We start from the raw sequence: 13904 nt of genomic DNA, 5'->3' as shown, positions 1-13904 counted from the left end.
TTTCATCCATCTCCAAGTTGACTTTGTTTTCCCGCCTACCCACCCCTTTTTTTCTTCAGGGACTCAGATCTCTTATTCGAGTATCCTTTTATTGATGCAAAACCTCTCCTTTCTTTCCCTTCAATCTTCTTATCCGGTGATTCTCAGAAAGATACTAACGGAGCCTCTCATTCACCATTCTTCATTCTTTTCTTCTCCGGTGGTTCCAACTCGAGCCTTTCAAGGTTGATCATATTCTTTTCCTCGCTTCAAATGCTTTCTCAAGCCGGTGCACCTCATAATCATTCACTTCTCGCTATACATTTGTTCGGGAGTGCTGAAGACATCTCAGAAGACTCGTCTTTTCATTCAAGATCCGTCAACCTATTTTGAGGTTGTTATCTCATTCAAACCATTTAATGCAACTGGTGCATTCTCCTTTTCAAGTAATCATTTCAACAGTGTATCTTTTGAGTGGGCCCTAACCCACAGGTCATTTTACAGGATCTTACCTGACTCTTCTTATTTTCCCGGAGTTATTCTCAAATCTTTCAAAGATTGACGTGAGTATGAATTATCATCAGTCAAATGCCTTTCTCCAAGATCTTTCAAATTCTTTTCATCGTTGGTTCAACCTTTAAATTCGTCATCCGGGAGTATCTCAACAATTCTTGGTGGTGCTTCTCATCGTCGTTCTCAACATTTGAAGACCAAAGAAGAATTTCTCTTCAATCTTATCCATTCTCTCAGAGATGCATAGTTCAAGCTTGATGCCATCCTCCCATAATTGTTTTTGATTGTGAGTTATTTTCACCCATCAGGAGCTATTCAAGAGTATTTTTCAGTTTGATTCTCCGGAGCCCATCATTTCAGAAGACTTATTCATTCTCAGACTTCAGCTATCATTCTCCAAATCTTCCGGTGTATCATTCAAGTATACTCTAATCAGCTCGTGATATATTCAGTCTCATGTATCTAAATCCCCTCAAGTATCTTCATTCGTTCTCTAATTATTCCCGATGTTTCGCTATATTTTCCTTGATCGTTTTTAATTCTTACGGTGGCTATTCAAGAGTTCTCTTCCTTCATTATCATATCAATTCATTCGGTGTTTCAATTCTACCGGTGGTTCGTTGAAGATCGTACCAAGATTACGCTATATCTCTCCTTAATCCTTTTCAATGAGAATAAGTAGTATGCCAAATCCCTTTCTTGTCATCAATCTAAATTGATGAAGGATAAGCATTATATAATTCTTATTCTTGTTTCATTGAGTAAATTCAATTCCTTATTCCGGAGGTTCATCAAAATTCTTGATTTCTATTGTTTCATCTTTTCTTTTCCGGAGTTCCAAGTTTTTCTGCATTATCTCGTCGCGAAGCTCCATCTAAATCATCACAAGGCTTCACCTTGTGTTTTCAACTTCTCTTTCTTTTTATCATCCTTTATTACCGGAGTTCTTCATCGAGGCTCTACATGATGGTTCATAAAGGATTTAATTCCTTCTCGAAGTGTTCATCAAGATTCTTTTCAGAGGAGCTTCAAGTATTCCTCTTCTTGCATTCCGAAGTACAATTCTTTCAACCGTATCATTTGAGGTGGTATTATGTCATTCTTGATAATTTGAGTTCATGTTTCATGATTCGCAAGTTGTCAGGAATGAGATAGTTAAACCCATCAATTTCTTCGACCATGAGCTCTTCTCAATCCATCAACCTCTTTGTCAGAGTATCTTGGTTTAGATTTCACCGAAAGCCTTCCATTGGGAATGTTGCAAATTATGGTGCTTATAAATGACCAAAGTTCTTCATTTATCCTCCCGTTCAAATACATTTCTCGTCTCCTTGTTCATATCAATCCAATCTATTGTTTCCGTTAGTGGCAGAATTTCACCTCATAGTTTTGAGATGTTCTCCATAAGCCCACTACAACCTTGTTCTTTTCGTTGTTGGTTTTCCAACAATTCCATTCGACCCTTCTCCTAAAGATGCTTTTAAAGCTCATTTGAGGTAGAAGATATTGTTTTCTCCTCCGTTCATGCCATTCCATTCTCTCATTTCTTCCGGACGCATTGTGATGTTGCTCTCGTCGACCCATCATCTTGTTTTGTCAAGATCATGTTCTTTCCTTTGCTTATCCATTTAACCAGAGTGTTGTGCCCTCTTCTCAAGTTCTTTTCATCTTATCAAGTTTCATATCACTTTTCAACCGGAGTGATGCCTGAATTTGTTCTTTCTTGTTTCTCTATTCTAACAGAGTGTTTTCAACTTTGCTCATCTCTGTTGTATTCTTTTCTCGAAGTTGTTCAACCTTCCAAGGTTCTTTGGTTTCACCCATTTGTCAAAGAAGCAACTTAGTTTTACCTCTTCTCTTTTCTCTTCTGTTTTCCCTCCGGTGCCATCCTAGATATCCGGATGAGATCCTCTTGTAGTGGTGGAGTGTTGTGACGCCCCAAGACCGATATGCCAGGTGTCTTCCAGATATTCGCTGTTGTTGCCTTGTCATTTGCTTGTGTGTTGCATCTTGCCATGTCATCATCCGCATTGCATCTGCATGTTTTCAAAACTTGCATCCGTCCGGGTTCACCCAGTTCCGTCCATTGTCCGTTCTGAGCCCAGACACACTTGCACGCGCCCGCGGCACATCCGAAATATTATTTTATAAGTGGCCATAAAATGTTTTCGGAATGGGTTGAAAGTTGGTGTGCGGTCTTATTTTAGTGTAGGTAGATTGCCTGTCAAATTTCATCGCGTTCGGAGTCCATTTGATGCCCCAACGAGTAACTATAGCGGCACCGCTGCCGATCTAACGTCGGACGTTTTCGGTCTCTGAAAACTGTTGCCGGGCTTTCCCTCTCTTTCCTCCCTATACCGTCTACACCGTCCACTACCTACCGCCAGGCCCAACCTAACCTCTCTCGCCAGCCCGCGGCCCTCCTCGCGCGTGTCCGAAAACTGTCCGAACCCGACCCGGATAGTCGTCACCGTTGGGTCCGGATCATCCCCAAACATCTACAAAACATCTCCGTTTTGTTAATTGGACTTCCTAACATATATTTTCTCGGTCGTCCGATTATAATCGTACGGACCGAATACCCCCTAACCTAATCCCACCTGCTATATAAAGAGGCTAACCCTAGTCCTAACCTGTCCCATCCTCCTATTCCCTGCCGCCACCACTCACCATCCCACCTCGGGATCTCCTCCCGATCCAGATTCTCTCCGACCCTCTCCCTTGATTTCCGCCGCCACCCAACCAGTGCACTCCTTCCAAATCCATCGATCCCCTCCTCTGCTCACTCGTCCCCGAGCACCTCGATCCACCAGCGCCGCCTCGCCCGAGTACCAGACGCCAACGGCGACAATCACCACCGAACCAGCAGGCCCTGCACCTCATCCTTTTTCCTTCCCCTTGTCCTCCCGTTCTTCCTCCCTTTATCCTTACTCTTTTCTCTCTCCCTCTCACATCTCTCTCTTCCAGGTACCCAGGAGCTATCCCGCCGCGCCATGGACGCCAAGGCCGAGCCGCCGTGTTCTTCTCTCGAATCCAGCGAACCAAGCCGCTATTGGAGTCCTCCGCGCCGGCCTGGACCCAAGCGCCTCCCCGCGCCCATTCCCGGACCCCGCCGCCGCGCCAAGTTCATGCAGCGGCCATGCCTCACGCCGGAGCTCTGCTTCCACCCGCACACTGTTGCGTCCGCTGCGTCGACCCCATGCCCGGCCTCTCCATCGCGCGCGTTGACCCCGGTCCTCGCTTTGATCTGGAGGTGGCAGCCAACCGCATCGCCAACCCGCTTCACGAACGACGACGACCAGAGACAAGTCCCTCGTCCCGCCTCTGCTCGCACGCTTCTCCAGCGCCAAGTCCCGCTCGCATTGACCGCGCCAAGTCCCACGACCGACCGCACGCACCTGGGCTGCCTCACCTTCACCTGTTGACCGCATCGAACAAGCACGACGCCCCAGCGCCCGCGCTTGGGCCACCTCTACTCCGGCCCAGCGGCTCCCCACCATCGCACGAGGCCCAGCGCCCCAAGCTGGCCTCCTCTACAGATGGGCCAAGCCCATGGGTGAGGCCACACCCGAGCGCCTTTTTTCTCCTCCTGTTGGGCCAAGTCTCAGATGCGGCCCGATTCAAGTTTTTTTTCATGGAACGAATTTAGTATTTATTCCAGAGACTGTAGTTTTGAAAAAAAACTCCCTAAGCTTCATGCATGTCCTAACTATTTAACCGTGCATCGGATTAAAACAAACTTTATATGAAAAATGCTTAGTTTTTCATCTAGTTTCATAATATGCAACTTTCATGCATGTTTGAAATGTTTAAAATGCTATTTGGTTAAATTTGCTCCTATGCCATGTTAAAATGCTTTAATTCATAACTTAATAACCGTAGCTCGGTTTTAAATAATCTTTATACGTAAATGGGGTTGTAAAATGCCTAGTTTAACATGGTGGCATCACTTTGCATGTTTAATAACTATAAAATATGGTTTAGGGCAGAATAGTACCAAACCTAATATATGCATATGAGGTTTTTCCGGAATTGTTGTTCGTTGTTTCCGGCCTCATTTAAACTTGACTAGATAGGTAGTTTTACTTTTCTTCACCCTCTTGCCATGTTTAACAACATTTAATATTGTTGGGGTACATAAACGAGATCGAACTAAATAACTTGAATGTGGTGTTTCGTCAATATGCAATGGAGTTGCATGTTGAGCTCCACTTAATTTGTAGGATTGTTTGTGCATTTTTCCATGCCATGCTTCATTAAACCGGACATGCATCATACTTGATTGTGCATCATGCCATGATTATGTGGTGGTTGTTTACAATGTTGTTTGCTTCTTTCCGGTGTTGCTTCTTCGGGTTAGTTACGATAACGTCGCGTTTGTGAGGATTCGTTCGACTACGTCCGTTTGTCTTCTTCATGGACTCGTTCTTCTTCTTTGTGGGATCTTAGGCAAGATGATCATACCCTTGAAATCACTTCTATCTTTGCTTGCTAGTTGCTCGCTCTTTTGCTATGCCTATGCCGCAATACCTACCACATGCTTTATCATGCCTTCCATATTTCCATGTCAAGCCTCTAACCCACCTTGTCCTAGCAAACCGTTGTTTGGCTATGTTACCGCTTTGCTCAGCCCCTCTTATAGCGTTGCTAGTTGCAGGTGAAGATTGGAGTTGTTCCATGTTGGAACATGATTATTGTTGGGATATCACAATATCTCTTATTTAATTAATGCATCTATATACTTGGTAAAGGGTGGAAGGCTCGGCCTTATGCCTGGTGTTTTGTTCCACTCTTGCCACCCTAGTTTCTGTCATATCGGTGTTATGTTCCTTGATTTTGCGTTCCTTACAGGGTTGGGTGTTATGGGGACCCCTTGACAGTTCACTTTGAATAAAACTCCTCCAGCAAGGCCCAACTTTGGTTTTACCATTTGCCACCTAGCCTTTTTCCCTTGGGTTCTACAGACTCAAGGGTCATCTTTATTTAAACCCTCGGGCCAGTGCTCCTCTGAGTGTTGGTCCAACCTGTCTGCTGCTGGTGGCCACCAGGGGCAACTCTGGGCTGGCCTACCGGAACCTTGGACAATCCGGTGTGCCCTGAGAATGAGATATGTGCAGCTCCTATCGGGATTTGTCGGCACATTCGGGCAGCTTTGCTGGTTTAGTTTTACCATTGTCGAAATGTCTTGTAACCGAGATTCCGAGTCTGATCGGGCCGTCCTGGGAGAAGGAATATCCTTCGTTGACCGTGAGAGGTCGCGATGGGCTAAGTTGGGACACCCCTGTAGGGTTTTGAGCTTTCGAAAGCCGTGCCCGTGGTCATGGGCAGATGGGAATTTGTTAATGTCCGGTTGTAGAAAACTTGACACTTCACTTAATTAAAATGCATCAACCGCGTGTGTAGCCGTGATGGTCTCTTTCCGGTGGAGTCCGGGAAGTGAACACGGTCCCATGTTATGCTTGAACGTAAGTAGTTCTAGGATCACTTCTTGATCATAGATTCTCGACCGTGATTTGCTCCTCTTCTCGCTCTCATTTGCGTAAGTTAGCCACCATATATGCTAGTCCTTGTTGCAGCTCCATCTCATACCTTTTTTCCTACCTATAAGCTTAAATAGTCTTGATCGCGAGGGTGTGAGATTGCTGAGTCCCCGTGACTCACAGTTTACTTCAAAACTAGGTGCAGGGTCCGATGATACCGTTCTAGGAGACGCGACTGAGCTCAAGTGGGAGTTCGATGAGGACTCAGGACGTTACTACATTTCCTTTCCAGACGATCAGTAGTGGAGCCCAATTGGGGCGATCGGGGATCTTTTACATTAGGGGTTGTCTTTCTTTATTTGGTTCCGTAGTTGGACCTTGATTGTATTCTGGATGATGTAATGCTATATTCATGTATGGTGTGAAGTGGCGATTGTAAGCCAACACTTTATCCCTTTCTTATTCAGTACATGAGATGTGTAAATATTACCCCTCTTGCGACATGCCTACTATGCGGTTATGCCTCTAAGTCGTGCTCCGACACGTGGGAGATATAGCCGCATCGTGGGTGTTACATAGTACCAATCCCGGACTTGGAGACAAGAATTGGATAAAAGAGATGAACTAGGGTTTTGAGAGGAGATGGTGCTGATGGAGATTGCCCTCTCCCGATGAGAGGAGCATTGGTGATGACAATGGCAATGATTTCCCCCTCCCGGAGGGAAGTTTCCCTGGCAGAACAGCTCCGCCAGAGCCCTAGATTGGTTCCGCCAAGGTTCCGCCTCGTGGCGGCGGAGTTTCGTCCGAGAAGATGGCTTGTGATTTTTTTCCATCGAAAGACTTCATATAGGAGAAGATGGCCACCGGAGGGCCACCATGGGTCCCACGAGGTAGGGGGCGCGCCCAGGGGGTAGGGTGCGCCTCCCACCCTCGTGGGCAGGGTGTGGCCCCCTTGGTGAACTTCTTGTGCTCAATATTTATTATATATTCTGAAAACGTCTTCCGTGAAGTTTCAGGACTTTTGGAGCTGTGCAGAATAGGTCTCTAATATTTGCTCCTTTTCCAGCCCAGAATCCCAGCTGCCGGCATTCTCCTCTTTATGTGAACCTTGTAAAATAAGAGAGAATAGGCATAAGTATTGTGACATAATGTGTAATAATAGCCCATAATGCAATAAATATCGATATAAAAGCATGACGCAAAATGGACATATCAACTCCCCCAAGCTTAGACCTCGCTTGTCCTCAAGCGAAAGCCGAAATCGAAAAATATGTCCACATGTTTGGAGATAGAGGTGTCGATAAAAATAAAATACGAACATGAGGGCATCATGATCATTCTTAGAACAGAAACTTACATAACTCTTGTCATATGATTTCTTATGCTAGAGTAATAATTCAATCACAATTTCAAGTATGAATCATAAACTTCATTGAAAACTAAAAAACTATAATCTCAGTCATTGGAGCAATTGCAATCATAACATACGAAAGAGTCAATATATAAGAGCTTTTCTGCAAGTCCACATACTCAACTATCATATAGTCTTTCATAATTGCTGACAGTCACACAATACTTATGGGTATGGAGTTTTAATCAGACACAGAGAAAGACAGGGGCTTATAGTTTTGCCTCCCAACGTTTTACCTCAAGGGTATTGTCAACAATAATAGTTCATGAAAACTCACATCCAATTAGCCATATATACCAGGATCTTTCCAACATATTGTGCTTGCCAAAGGATAAAATGTAAAAAAGGAAGGGTGAAGATCACCATGACTCTTATGCAAGGTAGGAGATAGAAGTAAAAGATAGGCCCTTCGCAGAGGGAAGCAGAGGTTGTCATGCGCTTTTATGGTTGGATGCACAAAATCTTAATGCGAAAGAACGTCACTTTATATTGCCACTTGTGATATGGACCCTTATTATGCAGTCTGTCGCTTTTATTTCTTCCATATCACACGATCGTATAAAGCTTATTTTCTCCCACACTAATAAGTCATACATATTTAGAGAGCAATTTTTAAATTGCTTGCACCGATGACAACTTACTTGGAGGATCTTACTCAATCCATAGGTAGGTATGGTGGACTCTTATGGCAAAACTGGTTTAAGGGTATTTGGAAGCACAAGTAGTATCTCTACTTGGTGCGATGAATTTGGCTAGCATGAGGGGGAAAGGCAAGATAAACCATGTTGGATGATCCATTACAATATAATTTATCTCAGATGTAATAAAACATAACCCATTATGTTGTCTTCCTTGTCCAACGTCAACTCTTTAGCATGTCATATTATAATGAGTACTCACAATCATAAAAGATGTCCAAGATAGTATATTTATATGTGAAGACCTCTCTTTCTTTATTACTTCCTATTAATTGCAACGATGACCAAAACTATGTTTGTCAACTCTCAACAACTTTTATTTATCATACTTTTTCTATGTGAGCTCATTACTCTCCATAAGATCCATATGATCTCTTTGTTTCCCTTTTTTATTTATTTCTCTTTTCTTTTATTCACTTAGGATCATGGCAAAATAATTAAGCCCTTGACTCAACACTAATCTTTATTATATAGATATAGCTCACAGACTCGATTACATAGAGGGATCATAAAGCAAAACTCAAAACTAGATCATGCCATAAACTTTATTCTACTAGATCAAGATATTACCAAAAGGATCAAACTAAGAAAAATGGTAAAGATAAAAGTGATGGTGATACGATACCGGGGTACTCCCCCAAGCTTGGCAGTTGCCAAGGGGAGTGAGCATACCCGATGCTCAGTTCTTCTTTGTTGGTGAAGAAGGTGGAGTTGTTGATGCTGGATAGTCGCACATCGAGCGTATGAGGTCTTCTAACTTGCGGATAATGCCTTTGAGTGCGATGATATGCTCCTTCAACAAAAAAAGTTCACGTGTGAGATACTTATTTTGTATACGATCTAGCTCAATCATCTTGAAAGCTTCGATCTTAGTTGGGGTAAGAAGATTGTGATCAAGTTGAAGGATGTCTTCTGTTGCCGGAGCTTGGTCCTCCGTGGCTTTCTTGATCCCTTCATCCTTGATGATCTCCATGGGTTCTTCCCTCTTCATCTCTATCTTCATTAGCCAAGCATCGTTACCCTCATGGTTGGAGGAGGAGGGAGATGACATAGTGCCTGGCCTTGACAACCCTGGCAGAACACAACTCGAAACAAAGACAAGAGATATTTGCGTAATACAGGAGTCAAAACCCCCGGGAGATTATATAATGAATTTTTACCGACCAAAATACGTATCGTGTAAGAAAACGGAGTCCGGAAAGTGTACGAGATGCCCACGAGGTAGGGGCGCGCCTAGGGGGTAGGGCGTGCCCTCCACCTTCGTGGAGCCCTCGTGTCCTTCCCGGACTTCTTCTTATTTTTCTATTTTTCTAAATATTCCAAAACAGAGAAATATTGCCTTTAGAACTGTTTTGGAGTCGGTTTACTTACCGTACCACATACCTATTCCTTTTTGGAGTCTGAAACATTTCGGAAAGTGTCCCTTATGTATTCCTCTGGGGTTACAGTTTCAATAACATTGGTTTCAACATTTATGGGATTACCTGAGATATAATGTTTGATTCTTTGACCGCTCACCACCTTCGGATTTGTGCCTTCGAAGTTGTTGATTTTTATGGCACTGGAACAATGGACCTCCTCGATAACATAAGGACCTTCCCATTTAGAGAGAAGTTTTCCTGCAAAAAATCTTAAACGAGAGTTGTATAACAATACATAATCACCTACATTAAACTCCCGCTTTTGTATCCTTTTATCATGCCATCTTTTAACCTTTTCTTTAAACAACTTGGCATTTTCGTAGGCTTGGGTTCTCCATTCATCGAGTGAGCTAATATAAAATAACCTCTTCTCACCGGCAAGTTTAAAATCATAATTGAGCTCTTTAATAGCCCAATATGCCTTGTGTTCTAGTTTGAGAGGTAAGTGACATGCTTTTCCATATACCATTTATACGGAGACATACCCATAGGATTTTTATATGCAGTTCTATAGGCCCATAATGCATCATCAAGTTTCTTGGACCAATTCTTTCTAGACCTATTGACAGTATTTTGCAAAATTAATTTGAGTTCTGTATTGCTCAATTCTACTTGACGACTAGACTGTGGGTGATAAGGGGATGCAATTCTATGATTAACATCATACTTAGCAAGCATTTTACGGAAAGCACCATGAATAAAATGTGAACCACCATCAGTCATTAAATATCTAGGGACTCCAAATCTTGGAAAAATAACTTCTTTAAGCATTTTAATAGATGTGTTATGATCAGCACTACTAGTTGGAATAGCTTCTACCCACTTAGTAACATAATCAACAGCAACTAAAATATGTGTATATCCATTAGAGGCAGGAAAAGGTCCCATATAGTCAAAGCCCCAAACATCAAATGGTTTAATAACGAGTGAATAGTTCATAGGCATTTCTTGACGTCTACTAATATTACCAATTCTTTGACATTCATCACAAGATAAGACAAACTTACGGGCATCCTTGAAGAGAGTAAGCCAATAAAAATCAGATTGCAATACCTTATGTGTAGTTCTATCTCCAACATGGTGTCCTCCATAAGCTTCGGAGTGACACTTGCGTAGGATCTGTACCTGTTCATCCTCAGGTACACAACGTCTAATAACACCATCTACTCCTTCTTTATAAAGATGTGGGTCATCCCAAAAGTAATGCCTCAAATCATAGAAGAACTTTTTCTTTTGCTGGTATGTGAAACTAGGTGGTATGAATTTGGCAACAATGTAATTAGCATAATCAGCATACCATGGAGCAGTATGAGAAGCATTTATGACATTTAATTGCTCATCAGGAAAGCTATCATCAATAGGTAGTGGTTCATCAAGCAATTTTCTAACTTAGACAAATTGTCTGCAACGGGGTTCTCAGCTCCCTTTCTATCAACAATATGTAAGTCAAATTCTTGTAGCAAGAGAACCCATCTAATAAGTCTAGGTTTAGCATCTTTCTTTTCCATGAGATATTTAATAGCAGCATGATCAGTGTGAATAGTTACTTTAGAATCAACAATATAAGGTCTGAACTTATCACAAGCAAATACAACTGCTAAGAATTATTTTTCAGTAGTAGCATAATTTCTTTGAGCATTGTTTAGGGTTTTACTAGCATATTGAATAACCTTTAATTTCTTATCAACTCTTTGCCCTAGAACAACACCTATAGCATAATCACTAGCATCACACATAATTTCAAAGGGTAAATTCCAATCAGGTGGCTGAACAATAGGTGCAGAGATAAATGTTTTCTTAAGTATTTCAAATGCTTCTACACAATCATCATCAAAGACAAATGGTATATCTTTTTGTAATAAATTAATCAGAGGCCGAGAAATTTTTGAGAAGTCCTTAATGAACCTCCTATAAAATCCGGCTTGACCAAGGAAACTTCTTATACCTTTGATGTCCTTGGGACATGGCATCTTCTCAATAGCATCAACCTTGGCTTTATCAACTTCAATACCTCTTTCAGAAACTTTATGCCCCAAGACAATACCTTCATTAACCATAAAGTGGAACTTTTCCCAATTCAAGACAAGATTAGTTTCTTCACATCTCTTCAAAACTCGATCAAGGTTGCTCAAGCAATCGTCAAAATAAGATCCATAGACAGAGAAATCGTCCATGAAAACCTCACAAATCTTTTCACAAAAGTCAGAGAATATAGCCATCATGCATCTCTGAAAGGTAGTAGGTGCATTACATAAACCAAAGGGCATATGTCTATAAGCAAAAGTACCAAAAGGGCAAGTAAAAGTAGTCTTTGATTGATCCTTGGCTGACACAGGTATTTGAGAGAAACCAGAATAACCATCTAGAAAGCAAAAATGTGTATGTTTGGATAATCTTTCTAGCATTTGATCGATAAAAGGTAAGGGTAATGATCCTTTTTAGTGGCCTTATTTAATTTGCGGAAATCAATTACCATCCTATAACCTGTAATAATTCTTTGAGGAATCAATTCATCTTTATCATTAGGAATGACGGTAATACCTCCCTTCTTAGGGACACAATAGATAGGACTTACCCACTGACTATCAGCAACGGTATAGATTATACATGCCTCAAGGATCTTTAGTATTTCCTTTCTTACCACTTCTTTCATTTTAGGATTCAGCCATCGTTGATGATCATGAACTGGTTTAGCATCTTCTTCCAAATTTATTTTATGTTGACATAGAGTGGGACTAATGCCCTTAAGATCATCAAGAGTATACCCAATGGCAGCATGGTGCTTCTTCAGAGTTTTCAATAATCTCTCTTCCTCATGCTCTGAAAGGTTAGCACTAATAATAACAGGATATATCTTTTTCTCATCAAGATAAGCATATTTAAGAGTATCAGGTAACGGTTTAAGCTCAAACACGGGATCACCCTTGGGTGGAGGAGGATCCCCTAGGATTTCAATGGGCAAATTGTGTTTCAGAATAGGTTCCTGTTTAAAGAATACTTCATCTATTTCCCTTCTTTCATTCATAAACATATCATTTTCATCGTCTAGCAAATATTGTTCTAAAGGATCACTAGGAGGTACGGCAATAGAAGCAAGACCAATAATTTCATCCTTACTAGGTAATTCTTCTTCACGGTGTTGTCTACTAAATTTAGAGAAATTAAATTCATGAGACATATCATCTAAACTGATAGTAACAACATACTTTTTGCAATCTATCTTAGCATTAACAGTGTTTAAGAATGGTCTACCAAATATAATGGGACAAAAGCTATCTTGTGGGGAACCAAGAACAAGAAAATCAGCAGGATATTTAGTTTTCCCACACAGGACTTCAACATTTCTAACAATTCCCATAGGTGAAATAGTATCTCTATTGGAAAGTTTAATTGTGACATCAATATCTTCTATCTCCGCAGGTGCAATATCATGCATAATTTCTTTGTATAAGGCGTAAGGTATTGCACTAGCACTAGCACCCATATCACATAAGCCATGATAACAATGACCTCCTATTTTAACAGAAATAACAGGCATGCCTACCACAGGTCTGTTTTTATCTTTAGCACAATGTTTAGCAATTCTAGTAGTCTCATCAAGGAAATGAATAACATGCCCATCAATATTATCAGACAAGAGATCTTTAACAATATCAATATCAGGTTCAACTTTGATTTTCTCAGAAGATGTATAAGTTTTAGTATTGCTTTTACGAACCATAGTTGAAGCTTTAGCATGATCCTTTATCCTAACAAGGAAAGGTGGTTTCTCAACATAAGAAGTAGGAACAATAAGATCATTATAAGTGATAGTCTTTTCTTCAACTTTAATAGGTGCAACTACTTTTACTTCTATGGGAGGATGATATTTAAACCACTTCTCCTTGGGGAGATCAACATAAGCAGCAAAAGATTCACAGAAAGAAGCTACTATCTCAGAGTCAAGTCCATATTTAGTGCTAAATTTTTGGAAAACATCGGTATCCATAAAAGATTTAACACAATCAAACTTAGGTGTCATACCTGACTCCTTACCTTCGTCGAGGTCCCAATCTTCAGAGCTGCGTTTAATTCTTTCCAATAATTCCCATTTGAATTCAATAGTCTTCTTCATAAAAAAAGCCAGCACAAGAAGTATCGAGCACGGTGTGATTGTTGTCAGAAAGCCGAGCAAATAAATTTTGAATAATCATCTCTCTTGAGAGCTCATGATTGGGGCATGAATATAACATTGATTTAAGCCTCCCCCAAGCTTGAGCAATGCTTTCTCCTTCGCGAGGCCAAAAATTATATATATAATTGCGATCACGATGAACAATATGCATAGGATAAAACTTCTGATGAAATTCCAATTTCAATCATTTGTAGTTCCATGACCCCATATCATCACATAGCCTATACC

Source organism: Triticum aestivum, chromosome 1A (assembly GCF_018294505.1).
Source record: "Triticum aestivum cultivar Chinese Spring chromosome 1A, IWGSC CS RefSeq v2.1, whole genome shotgun sequence".
NCBI classification, from domain to species: Eukaryota; Viridiplantae; Streptophyta; class Magnoliopsida; order Poales; family Poaceae; genus Triticum; species Triticum aestivum.
Note: the sequence above shows the minus strand (reverse complement) of the source record.